Genomic DNA, 14,665 nt, shown 5'->3' on the forward strand with positions numbered 1-14,665 from the left:
TTCCTCCACCATCAAAGCTGGAAAGTCGCCATATGACCTAAAATGTGTCGGTGCGACGTTAAACCCAACCAAAAAAAATCAATATTAAGATATAAGAATTGTTCCTTTCTGGTAGACAAAGGAAACTATTTGGTTGAATCTTAACATAACGGTTTTTTTTGGAAAGAACTGAATATTCTTTGGTTTTTTGTTATTCACCGGAAATTCAAAACGTGACATCACCTTAAATGTTAGTTAAAGTAACATTGACCCTGAAAACGAAATAGTGATATTATGATTGCTAAAAATGGATCCACTAGTTTTAAACTGAAGAGAAATCAAATATAGTTCATAAGAGTGTTTTCATGGGAATATTTTTTTTGAAAGAGTTGATCCTGCCGAACAATTTGGTACCTATAAAAAAGTCTAGGGGAGGGGGTTGCATGGTAGACCTTATGCCCGCCCCCTCATCTATAATAGGTGATTAAGGAGATTAGTATAACAATCGTATAAGTTTTGAACAACTGGACCCTGACTATTTCAAGTTTGTTCGGCTGACACTGTAAATTACAGTATTTATCTTTCACTAAGAAATTTACCAAGCAGTTTATCAAAATATTTGGAAGAGAAAAGTAATTGGCGGATATTCTTATCCAACAAAACATACGTTGTCAAAAACTGATGGATTATACTTTTCTGGTCTCGATCTTTTTGCACATAAACAGTTATAATTATCCATAGAGGATATCACTTACGCTGATTAAATAATTGTGTGTTTGATCATAATGCAACCAGCGCCTTGAAACTAGACAATGTTTCATCTTAACGATAGAATTTATAGCATGTGTAGAAACAGCAGAATTAATACACTAGTAAAACCAGATTAAAAAAAGAAATAAAAGCTTTCTAAATGTTATCTTATATGTTTAAATTTGTATAAGGGTACGTTTCAATTCAAAAACGTTAAGATAGATTAAATTATGTTGAATAAATATTAACCAAACAAATAGTACATATCATAAAATGGCACTTTTTAAGCAATTTTTGTAAGACGAAAACAGGAATAAATAGTCAAAAATCAAATGTGTTGATGTCCCTTATAAACCATTACATACTTGAATATAGTATATTTACAGTCTGTAATAGATTTTCTCATTTGAGGACTATTTTAATATTTATTAAAATATTTAATTGACGACGACAGCATTTCCAGTTTATTCGATTCGTAAGTTCTTTACCTGTCCTGTATTTATCTGTCGTCCATATTCATTGGTTTAATTTAAAACGTGATTTCTTATTGGTCGGTCGGAATAGTTTATTTAACGACTTGCAAGGGTTTTCGCGCCACTTCTTGAAAAAATTTTGAGATCGTGTCACAATCTCGTACAAAATTATCCCCACCCACCCCTTTCAATTAAGCCCACATTTAAAGTTTGAAAAGAGGATGTTACCTTTGTATTTAGTAAGTTATGAGCCATAGCATTTATTATTGACAAGCATGCTGCATTGTGTTAAGTATTGCTTATTTGTTTTATTTGAATTACATGTTAAATGACAAAGTTTATGTCTTTAAATCATGCAATATTTCATCGTTATTCATCATTATTTTTTTTTCAATTTTCACATTGTTCCATTTATTCTTCTGACACTACTTTGTCATTTACATTGTAATACACTTACATTGCTTTTCTTTACTGTTGATAAGAATTTGTTATGTAGTATATTGTAACCTTAAAGGTTTTGAATTGGAAATGTGTATGGATTGCATTTATGATACACATGATTCATTCACATGATGGACATTGGTGAAATTGCGCGTTTCTCAAAGTTGAGATGTTATAACCATGTTTAAGTGTACATATATTTAGTGATGGATAGTTCTTTGACAATGATGTAACGGATCATGTTACATATATAAATAATGACAGTGATTTGAAGTGTAATGATTGTGGAAATAGTGCTTGATACCGCGAACTGAATAAAAGTGATTTGTGAATCATAGACACTAATATATAGTTATAAGGAGATCAGAGACATGGCGGGTTGTGATGATTATTTGTAATTGTGTTTGTGTTATAACTAAGGTTCAAATTATTTGATTGACTTTTGAACTTGAGTTTACTAATGTGACACGTCATTCATTCATTAAATTTAATAATATAATTGACGTCTTTCTTATTCTCTTTATGCAAGGAGTAAATTAAAAAAAATGCATAAAATAGTATATGTCGCTGAATATTTTTTGATTTCAGACGACTAAGCTTGTCTGTTTTTAGAACCACAAAGCCCTTCTGATTTAGCAAGGAATATTCCAAAGTTTTGAAAAAGGTAACAATCTCTAGAAACAGCGTTACAAAGTTGAGGAATATTTCAGCGAGAAAATTTTGCGAATCTGCATTTTTTATCTAACTGTATAGATTTTTTTTTTATTTCAAATGTTATCTATAGCTATTTACGTTTTGTACAATATTACATAGTGAGTATCAGATGAATGCAAAATATAGCAAATGTTTCACTTGTTATTACTTTTCTTCTCACAGATAGCGGTATCTTATCATCGTATTCGGAAGAAGCAATAAACTATTAAACTATTTTTGCCTTCTTAAAATGATGAAATCATTAAAGCAGGTGAATATTTCTGCTCTTTGATATCAACTTCTTTTCTTAAATAGATTTAAACTCTGTAAATGATATAATCGCTTGCAGAAAAAATTCTTTACTTTAACTGTTTCATTAATGAATGGCTTCCCTCAGGATTTTCAATACTCATTTAAGGAGAAAATATTTTATTAGAAGCATATTTTATCAGAAGCACACACTTCTTGAATGACTAGCCGGTCAATTATTGCCTGATCTTTGTTCAATAAATAGATTATAAACATAAAAGTTCATGGTATAATTTGGATTATCAATTTGCATAAAACTTTCATTAACATATTAAACAATAATAACATTTCCATGCTTGAAAATACCAACATTACTGTACCCCAAAATAGCACCACTGCATATCATCTATATTCATGGAATTCTATTTATAAAAACTAAGATGTAATGTAATTGATGGAGCCAATACCAATTTCAGCGTTTTAGTTTTGAAAGTTTGTATGCTTTTAGCACTGAGTTGGTCAGATGCATTATTCCTTTCATTCTTTCGGTTGCAGCTGTAGTGAAATCACATCAGGTGGAAGACTCCAAGGCTTTTATCAAGTCCTAACGGACATAAAAGTGATTTTCTTTTAAAACATGGTGTAACCGTTAAGAATAATCCATGTTGTCAGCTCATTTGGACGGCTTAATGCATCATCTATTCAGCATCATACGTCATTTGATATTTTTATTGACTAGACTTGTCTATAAGTGCTAATGCAGTGTCACGAAATGTCACATTCAGATGTTTAAATGATTTTATCTCCTTTCGTATTACGTCATTGATAAATATAATGCAGTAAAACATTGACAGGTCGCAAAGGTACTAAAAGGTAACAGTGGTCTTACTAAAATTAGTCTATAAAATATGTTAGTGTTTCTAGCAACAGAACTTAACGCGTACAGACAAAATGTGTCGTCATGCTGCCTTCTCTTTACAGTATAATCAAATTAGTGTTAGGTAAAATATAAATGTGGAAACTTCACAGGTCGCTCAACATGACAAATACGAAAATGTTGCAGGTTCGGTTTGATTGAGCCTGTTCATGGACGGTAGTGGAAATGCAGGCTACCGCCCACGCCCTCTAGCCTCGGGTTGTGCAGAACTCACCATTTACACATGCTAAAAGTACAAAAGCAATTTATAGACATCCGCAGATGTATTCAAATGGCGGTGAACATGAAACTTTCAAAGATGAAAATTACTTTAAATAATTTGGGTTTCCCCTTAACGTAGAATCATCCACTCTTTCTGAGTTGACTAATCATGGGATATTGTATACGCTCAGATTCGATATGATTATTATAAAATAGAAACATACCCATACCTTACTTGCTTAATCGACAATGTGGTATGAAGAAACATAGAGTACAAGTTGCCCCGATCTAATATTAGTACATGCAAAAGTTACATACTAAAAATAATAATGATATATTTCAGTTAATTTTGTGGAATGACAAGGATTAAACCGAACACAGAGTCATATGACAATAATTTGAAAATAAACAAGGACTGAAATTGAAACTTTGCCTTAAGACAGTAATTACATTTTCATCACAGACAATTTACTTTGGACTGTAATGTCTGATTTTCACAAAACAAAGAATACAGCTAATTTAATGTGAGTTATTACACTGTCTATTTTACACTAATGCAATATTTGTCAGAACGGATTCACTGACTCACAAAACCAATCCATTATTAGAAAGAATTTTACGCTTCTCATTTTCTCTTAATTAAATAGCAGACGGATCTTAATGTTACTGGTATGGCTTAAAATGGAATAATAACTGTTCATATTATGATTTAATGTCTTGAAATTTAAAGAAATATTATGCGTATGTTATGTACTTCATGGTAAACATTCTTAGAATTGTAGAACTATTGCACTTGCCCCAGCATTACGTTTTCTATAAAATGCATGGTGTTGATTTTTTACCAAACAACTATTTGTAACTATTTCCAAAATAATAACATTATAATTTCCTATTTCTATTACGAGTCTGTCAAGGCGTGTTGTTTCTTATTCTGGACCGTTTCCTTCAATTTGATCGGCTAACATATATTTTTTTACAAATGCGTTAAGCAAATTTCAGAATAACCTTTGTGCTGCTCCCGATGTTGGACTACTTTTTCACTTTTTATTTATACTGCCAGTACAGAGATTTAAATAGCTTGTAGATCTACATATAAAAAGAAACAAAAGTAATAAATGTCATTTTTTTTTGTTTTACACACTTGTAAAACCCAAAACCTCGTACACATATCTACAATAATAGTCATCCAGCCGTTATCGGATATGTGTACTTCGGTGTACACATATTTACAAGTGTGTAAAACAAAAAAATGTGACATTCATTCCTTTAATAATTTTGCTTTTGTTACATGCGGCATACGGACCTTTACGAGGAAGGTCATTCATTCCTTCATAAGGTGTTCATACAACAAATTAAGTGTGTATTTTGTAAAGATATCGTTGATCAAGACTCCATTGAACATAACAGTAAAGTTGTATAAATATATTCATTCAATTGTGCAAAAACCGTACCTACTTGCCGAAGAAGAGCTGTCTAATACGGGATTTTGCAATAGTTTATTATTTGTAACTAAATATATAGAATGATATAAGCTGAAAATCTTGACTTGTCTGCGTTCTAGAAATCTAATATACCCTTCTAGAAAAGTCAAACACCATTTTTATATAATGATTATAAACGAACATATTGTAAGTAATGCAAATGACATATTTTATTTAGTTTCAATGTCAATTTGTGTTTCACTGCGTCAGCATATCCAAGGAAATAAGATTCCAAAGGTACATATAAGAGAGATTAAACAGATTCAGTAGAGACTTACAATACAACCAAACCCTTAACATTTCTTTACCCACGGGAAACAATGTTATAGAGTGGAATGGTTGAATAAACAACGTGTGTCAATTTTATATTCAGTGCAATAGAAAAGATATCAGGGTAACCTATAAATGCATATAACAGCGCTGAAATCGTTCCCTCAGATTTTCACATATTGCTAGATAGTTTCCATATACCTTGATGTATGTATGAAGCTATCAAGGATTACTCATTTAACTTGTTTTAACTTGTGGATTTTTTGGGGGGTTTTAGCTTAAAATAATCGTCTGTTTGTTAACACATTTTATAACAAAAATGCCACACTTTCTTTAAGCGATTTCTTGATTTCATCTTTATGTTTTTATTTTTAAGTTACTGACTTCTAGTACTGTTCATGCTTAAAGAAATAGAGAATATTAGGTTACTGTCTTATAAATTTAAATTTATTAAGTGAGTCGGAGAAAATATAAAAGTCGAGGCTCTGCCGAGACTTTTATTTTTTCGTAGACGAACTTAATAAATTTAAATTTATAAGACACTAACCTAATGTTCTATTTATCCTACCTTCTGATCTAAAATCATTCTTTAATTAAAATTCAAAATTTACCGCCAACTAGATCTGAGTCTGTCTTGCACAGAAATTAATACGCCCCACCATTACACAAACAGGTTTTTAAAATAAAAATATTATAAAATAAGAGCCGAAAAACAAAGTCTAACCTTGTTCTGCTTTGTGTCTGACTTCTCTGTTCTGTTGAACATTAAAGAATAATTTTAATTTGCTGCCAAGTGAAGTTTTGTCCGAAGTTCAATTGAATGTCGGATTGCCCATCCTCACCAAGCAAACGATTGACGAGACTTATATACACGCCATATCGCCGCTTGATAAAACAAATTTGCAAACCGTTTCCTCGATGATTTTATTCAGTAACACTCCATTACAGATGCAATATATTCCTAGATTGACGTGTAGAAAGCTAAAATTCTGAACAAACGCTATACATGAGTCACTTTCCGTTTCTCCAAGCGTTTCCGTTATAAAAACTTTTTGTAGTAATTGCAAGTACGGTATGCATACACTATACATTTGTGATGGTCTCACATACCTAATAAAAGCGCGTTTATGAAAATAATTGCATAAATATGTCTTTTAGCAGTTATTCTCAAAAACAAGATGGCGTCGTTTTAAAAAAAAAAATCCAAAAAGTAGTCCGCCAAGCTTTATTTAGTCACTGACCAGATAAAGCAAAATTTATCTGACCCCTTGATTTTTGCCTTTATTTTGCATGAAGGTAGGATAAAAAAGTGTATTCAGCAGCACTCTAAGATAAAGTTTTAGCATTTCAAGATATTTTACCCAGGATCATTTTTCATGGCTTAAGTAACTCTTTTTCAGAAAATGGTTCTTTTGTTGTTTTATGAAACTGACAGCAAATACATCTAGTTTACTTTAACTGCCTGGATATAGGTGGTAACGGTCAGTAAAGGATTTTCCTGTAGAATAATTAAGAGACGAAGGCTCGGGATCATTATCACATACCTGCGTTTTCTGCTCAGATTCCCTATTGTCTCAATTGCTTGAAAAAAAAAAAGTTAAATTTATTTTCCTTTAATAAAATAAATTCACATGTAAAGAACGTGATGTTTGACATAATTCCATTTTCAAATTTTCCTTTAATTATTAGCAGTATAAAAGATATTTTATTCTTCTACGGAAGCAAATACATGCAATTTTCGTCGTTTGAAGTGATGAATTAGACGAAATTTTATTTCACTTTGTCCAGTAACTGCGACAGGCATCGTATTATTTTCTGCACGAAGTGTTCGTGCGTTTAAGAGTGAGAAGTATTTTTTCCATTCAGCTTTGGGAACAGAACACGATAGACGTTTATATTTTTAATGGCTGAAATATGTGTTACCTTCTATATGAATTTGATACATTTGATATTAATACTTTGTCGTAATTTCTTGATGATGTTGAGCATTGTCATGTATACATAATGATTTATGTTTATCTTAAAAAAATGTTTGAAAAGTGTATGATATGTTGTGATAGAAAAATTAAAACAGTCGGTCTGTCGGTTCCCTACCAAAACACAAGTGTTTCTTGTTTTCTAGTTCTTATGTAAACTATCGGTGGTGTGGTCTATAAGGTAATTAATTACGATCGGGAGAAGAAAAGTTATAGACTAATTATTTACATCAACAGTTTTTAATTTTTTGGTGAAATGTTTCATTTCGATAATGCTATAGATCCCTGTTTACAACATAATGTCTGCATGAATAATTAAATATCATTCAGTAAAAGATATATTTATTCTCGGTTTAAAGTAATCGAGATTTTACTATATTGAAAAGTTATTGAACTGTTGGTTGCACAATTATTTCATGCAAATTTCAGTTGGTATATAGCTGAGCTGAATAGTCAGATAAGTAATCACCCTTGTTATCCGGATAATACGAAATGCTGTGATATTTCCAAAATGCTACAAACTAGGGAAATGTCAAACTTGGTATGCACATTGTTTTTGTCAATATTTTCTAATTACTCAATCCGAATGTTTAAAGTATTATTATTGATTCAACATGGTTGAGAAGCTGTACCATTTGCACTAAACAATTTCCATAAGGGACACATTGTTCAATACGGAGAGCTCCAATCAATGTGTACATTTTGCTTTGAGAATGAGTTTGGCGATTCAAAGCGTTGTCAACCTCATTTAATGGACTTTCGGTAGTTATTATAAAAACAATGATATGAACATGTTCAAAAGTTTTTATTTTAGATCAAATAACCCACATTGACAAATATATGAACATATGTAGTAGTCGATGGAGACTGGCCTAAGTGTTCATATTAATTTTGAAGATAAAGCCCGAAATGTTCTGAGGATAATAGCCAATATCGTAGTTTGAAATTTTCCAGATGCTGTTCTCAAGGTCCTGACTGTTGTATATTGAAGAAGTATACTCATAAGATGTGGTAACTAATGACTTTAGCATTCCCAAGGTAAGAGGTTATACACATGGTCAGTACCAGTTGTTCCTGAAACATTTTATCAAAACAGTAAATGTCAATATATTTGTAAAATTCTGTTTTAAAATTCAAGTCCGCTGTCAAAAGGTTCTAAAGCTTACACGCCTGTATCTTTTCTGCTATATTTTGGTTAAAAATTAAACAAGCCAGAACAAGTAAATTTAACATCTGAATCTAAATGTGCCGAGATTCCACAGGGGGAGAGGGTACACCCATATTTAGAAATTAAGTATGCTAGGGATCTGTTAGCATTTTAAATGTGTGAACAGTATGGCATTTTAACAGGTCAGTTTTGCTCGGTTACGTTGAATATCGCTGTGAATTCATAAAAGAAGTATATTCCCTTAACTGATAATAGTTTGATACTGTACTTAATAATTTAGTACACTTATGAACTTTTCCATGCAAAGTTGTCCCCCTTAGAATGTTTAGCCTACCAAAATTCCATTTGCAATACAAGACATACATACATTTCTGAAATACAGAGTTTGCCCCAGTGTATAGGAAGATCTACGTTCATTAACTTAATATTTGTTCAAAATTCAATAGATGACGTCAAATAAGACGTCAGAAATCAAGCAATAATGGCCTCTTGACGTTCTATATGTAAATACACGTCCATCATTTCAAACAAGTTTTAACCTTCTTTGTCTAAAACCATTGTCAATGTTGGCTGATAAGCTTTAAAATAGGTATATGTACATTGAAGAAGTCCTTTGATCTGTAATGTTGTCTTTGGGTCATTAATACATGTAATTAGATTTTGCAAGCGACTCATTCGATCATGCTTGTCAAACTCTTAAAGAGCAGAATACAATATTACTGCAACTACATGTACTCTTATGAGAAAACTATTACGTCTGGAGCTGGTAAATAATCAAGACTAGCTTTAACATCGAATATATGATCACATATTTCTTCCAACTACATATCTACTTTTTTTGAAGACAGTTTTCTCTAAAAATGTCACATATCCAGTTATTATCTGGCAAGTGGCAAAATTGCTTGTTATCTAGATAATTAAGTTAACAGGACCAAACTGCCTGCTAGTGCCCACTTCTGCCATGCACATATTCACATAAATAAGTGGTTCTTGTGAAACTTTTCGTGTTATCCAGTTAATATTCGTACCAAATTGGCGATTAACAGTTAAGAGTTTTCGTCCTCTATACCGAATTGTCACGGTATAGGATATTGAAACGGGGAGAAAATGTATAGGCGGCCGGGTAGCTCAGTTGGTAGAGCATTGGGACGGTATTCCGAGGCCCCTGGTTCAAGTCCCGGTCTGGCTGCACGTTTTTCTCATCCTGTGACATTTGGCGCCCGTGACGGCTGTTCTCGCACCCCGCTGCGGATGGCTTGGTAAGACGCTTTTAGAAGAAGAAAAAAGTTCAGTATGACTGGATAGTCTCCGACGCCCGTAATTGCTTGATTTATAAAGTAACCGCTGAAATTCGAGGACGAGTTTCAAAATGGTCGGGAACTATTCCACGGTATAGAACTGGAATATAAAAACGAGGAGAAAGTGTGTTGGCGATCGGGTAGCTCAGTCGGTAGATTAACGGAACGGTTATCCGAGGCCCCGGATTCGAGTCTCGGTTTGTTTTTTTTTCATCCTGTGACAGAACGAATGAGTGTATATCCGCCTTATCCCCTACACCCTCAATGGTCAGTGCCTAAAGATATGACTTGGAATTATAAATTTGCATAATTGTTATGCCCCTTTATGTATTTTCTTTTATTCCGTAATGATAGGGAACGATTACGGGATATTGCCAATTATAACTGACTAACTAACAAAAATCAAAATACCTAGTTAACGAGCCCGCCCGCTTAGATCAGTAGGTAAGAGCGTTGGTCTACGGATCGCGGGGTCGCGAGTTCAATCCTCGGGCGGGGCGTATGTTCTCCGTGACTATTTGATAAACGACATTGTGGCTGAAATCATGAGTCCTCCACCTCTTATCATTCATGTGGGGAAGTTGGCAGTTACTTGCAGAGAACAGGTTTGTACTGGTACAGAATCCAGGAAAACTGGTTAGGTTAACTGCCCGCCGTTACATGACTGAAATACTGTTGAAAAACGACGTTAAACCCAAAACAAACAAACAAAACAAAAAGATATGTGTATGGCAGTAATGGGCACTAACAGGCAGTTTTGTTCTGTTAAGATACTTAAGTGAATAACAAGCATTTTTGTCACATGCCAGATAATAACTGAATAAGTGAATATTTTACGAAATATTTCGAGATAAATAAGTGGATATGTGGTTGGCAGAAATATGCCACCATACGAATGCTTTCCTTTATGTTAGCAAACGTTACATGGTTTTATGGCAGTCTTTAAATTAATAAACGATTTACTTAATACAAATCTACATAGATAACGTATCGAACTAGGTCACATCAAATGAATTGACTTATAGATTGCGCATGATTTGATGTCATGGCATTAATCGCTCTATAAAAAGCATGTTGTACAAACTACAACGTTTTATTCTGTCACAAATTCAATTTATATTTGTAAAGTGAAAGAAATCATTTTGTTTTAAGGAAAAATCGTTCAAACAATCATATTATCAATTATATCGAAACAAAATTAAACCGACATTTAACAAATGTTTTGATATTGATACTTGTTATCTTTAAGTTAGTTTAATTTAAGTGTATAAGAAATAAATAATGGTTCCATACAATTTTTAAGGCAACGTACGTAAAAAAGGCTTATGTGCATTTTATACTCCGTTTTAGTATATGTCCCATTTCCAACCCCGAAATGTGCAGTTCATTAATAATGCAATTCCGTTTTACATTGACTGGCAGTTTTTCAAACTTTAAGTTAATCTGTCCGGAGTCTTTGTAAATAAGGTTTGAAGAAACGTCATGTCAATTGCAAATGTAGCAGACACGACGACGACCATCGCTGCAAACACAGGTAAGACATTGCCTTATCCGTAGTGACATGCTTTTTGTTTATTTGCTATAACTAAAATTTCTATACAAATAGCCTCGACGGTGCCTTTGCCTTTCTTTAAGGGCTGAATTAGATTAATATACTCCGCATTTTTTCGAGGTTTTCCTTGCAGTAAGTACTTGATAATCCTACTTCTAGTTAGTTGAGATATATAAGATTATTCGCCATCTCGCTATGGGTAGGTGGGACAAATATTTCTATCATCAAAGTAACTTTACAAATGACGGCCGAAGTTTGCAGACATGGTTTCTGTTTGGTGGCACTTTTGTTTTCTGTATTTAACGGTTACTCCATGTCTTACTAGTTGAAAGCTTCACCTAATGAATGATCGATGTGGTCGATACTGAAATGCCTTTCCTTGACCCTTTAATTACCGACATTTATTTCACAAGGGCATTTTCTTCTTTAAAATATAAATATGATAAGACTATGCTAATAAAAACAGTAACTGTAATAATTTCCCTTTATCTACCAACAGATAAGTCATAACTTGATTGACAGAGATCCAAAGCAAATGCGAATGTTCGGATGTTAGCTTTGTAGCAGAGTGTGTAGTGTGTGTGTATCAGTAATCTGCAAAGTTTATTTACTATCTAGATGCAAAATTTATATCTTTTGCGCTAAAAATATCCGTAATATCTTTCGGTTCTGGATCATTTACTTTTAGAGTATTATATTTTTCTGCCTTGATTGAAGAATCAATCGTCGTACTTTTAATTTGCATTATGTGAAAGGATAATTATGTAGTTTACAATACACCATTATTTGACGTCAAGGGTTTTGTTGTAAAGAGTTTTGCATTTCAGAAAACTGGTAAACAGTGTTATGCAGTGTAGAGTTATCGAGAAACAAGTTTGTATTAAGGTCAAGATGTAGCATAAATATGTAGTTGATATATATTGAAAAAAGTAAAGGACCTAGAATAGGCCTTTGAGGAAACCTGATTTGACGGTAATATATCTAGTTGTAAGTTACAAACTTAAACTAACTGTTACTTACTTACTCTGATTTATGTGGAGAAGTTGGCAGTTACTTGCGGAGAACAGGTTTGTACTAGTTCAGAACCCAGGAACACTGGTTAGGTTAACTGCCCGCCGCTATATGACCGAAATACTGTTGAAAAACGGCGTTAAAACCCATAACAAACAAATTGTTTTACAGGCTTTCTTTCAGTGTTACTTATAAAATGTTGGCCCTTCATCGCAATCTACAAATACATGCCCATGGTTTTGTTAATTTGTCATGGTAAGTTTTTATATTAATATATGTCGTGTTATGTTATGTTATAATATCAATAACATTAAGCACCGTTTATTGAGGAACTCTAATCAAAATATTTTGCTTACAGACGTTAAGGTTTTGTTGATTTGTTAGCAGCACAATATTGGAAAAGAAGTCTTTTAACATCCCTAAACATTGTACATATTTTATCATATATCAGGGCTATACAGACAAATCTATAACACGAAATTAAGGGGAGCAAGGCATAATTATGATAGTAATCGTTGAGTTCCAATGAATAATTTGCTACTACCTTACTGTCCATCGACCTACAATTCTGATAGTTACATGGAAGTGCACTTAAGTTATTATGAGATAGCTGATAGATGTTTATTTGCACAATCATAATTATGTTTGTGTAACATTGGTTTAATAGATGTCCAAACTTGATCAGTTTTTTTTTCTTTGAGAACTAATAAACATTATTTAGAACATCTGTGAGGTTACCTAGATCGTTTTACACAGAAAGAGCAGGAAGGGAACTGTTTGCTGATAAATTAATCAGGGAACCTTGTGTAATTAAGACCTTTATTTTTCTAACTTAGAGTACACCAGTATATCCAATAGTCTTACTAATTAAATACGAAAACGAGAGTAACCAATTTTTGTGTGTATTTTGAGTTTTAGATTCATGCAGCCGATTAATATGCTAAACCTTCTGTATAATGGTTTAGTGGGGATCTTAAAATGCTCTACAAATACCACTTTAAATGAAATGACAGGCAAAGCTAATCAAGTTATTCGTTCATACTTTCCAACTCTGTAAGAATTCTACAATTTAATCAAACATTGCTATTAAATTAAAAAGTTTCTTGCACACCGGACTGGCGTCTCCAAATATTTAACCCATCTGGCACCCCCATAAAAGATGACTCTCATTCTGCTAATGATAACGTTGATTATTATGTTATTTATGTAAAATACGAAAAAACAGGAACCCTGACAGTTTCTTTCGGTTATGTATTACGTTACGTATAGAATATTTCCCGATTCAAAATGCATTATGTTATGGTTAGAACATAAAATAGAGAAAATTGGAAACTTCACAGGTCGTTCAACACGACAAAATCGAAAATGTTGCAGACTCGGTTTGATTGAGCCTGTTCATGGACGGTAGTAGAAATGCATGCTATTGCAATAACATTACGTTACAAACGATAAAACTTAAGTGAAAGTTTGTCATTGTGCGTAACTGAAACTTAATGACGTCACTTCTGCTTACAGACGTTAATATTTCCCACACTCGCTTTGCATACATCTCAACCATATGAAAAAGTAGTACAATTTATTTTCCATTTGCTATATATATTGCAATAAAAATATCTGTCCTAATAAAAATGTTTAAATTATACGATATACAAGAAATATATATAGTCATGAGTTTACAAATCGGATAGAAATATTCGTCGTGAAACGCCGTTCGGACCAAATAATAAATGATTCAAGTTTACACTATCAGCATTTTTAAACAAAATACATCATAAAAGGAATTAATACATTTGTTTAAACATTTTTCTGTTTGTGTGTATGTAATAATAAACAAATCCATCGAAACAGTTGTTTTATATGGTGTTAGTTAATTGCATAACGGTATTCTGTTTTCACGTAAGTAATAACCCGAAAGCGTTTTTCATGACATTACTGCTCTTATACTCATTTAAAACGAGACATAAGGAGAAGCGGAAGAGTTCAATTACATGCATATAAGATATTAGAACAGGTCCCTCCCTCAGACTGTCAACATTTTAATGTCATTTTGTGATTTTATGCCCTATTTTGTCTTGAGTGCTAATGGAAAGATACTTAGTGTCATATTTATATGATTTCCATTTTTCAGATCCATCAGGCTTACGGCAGTTTAACACTCTATGACATTAACTATTGGCAAAAGGATG

This window comes from Mercenaria mercenaria, chromosome 18, assembly GCF_021730395.1.
Source record: "Mercenaria mercenaria strain notata chromosome 18, MADL_Memer_1, whole genome shotgun sequence".
Classification (NCBI taxonomy): Eukaryota; Metazoa; Mollusca; class Bivalvia; order Venerida; family Veneridae; genus Mercenaria; species Mercenaria mercenaria.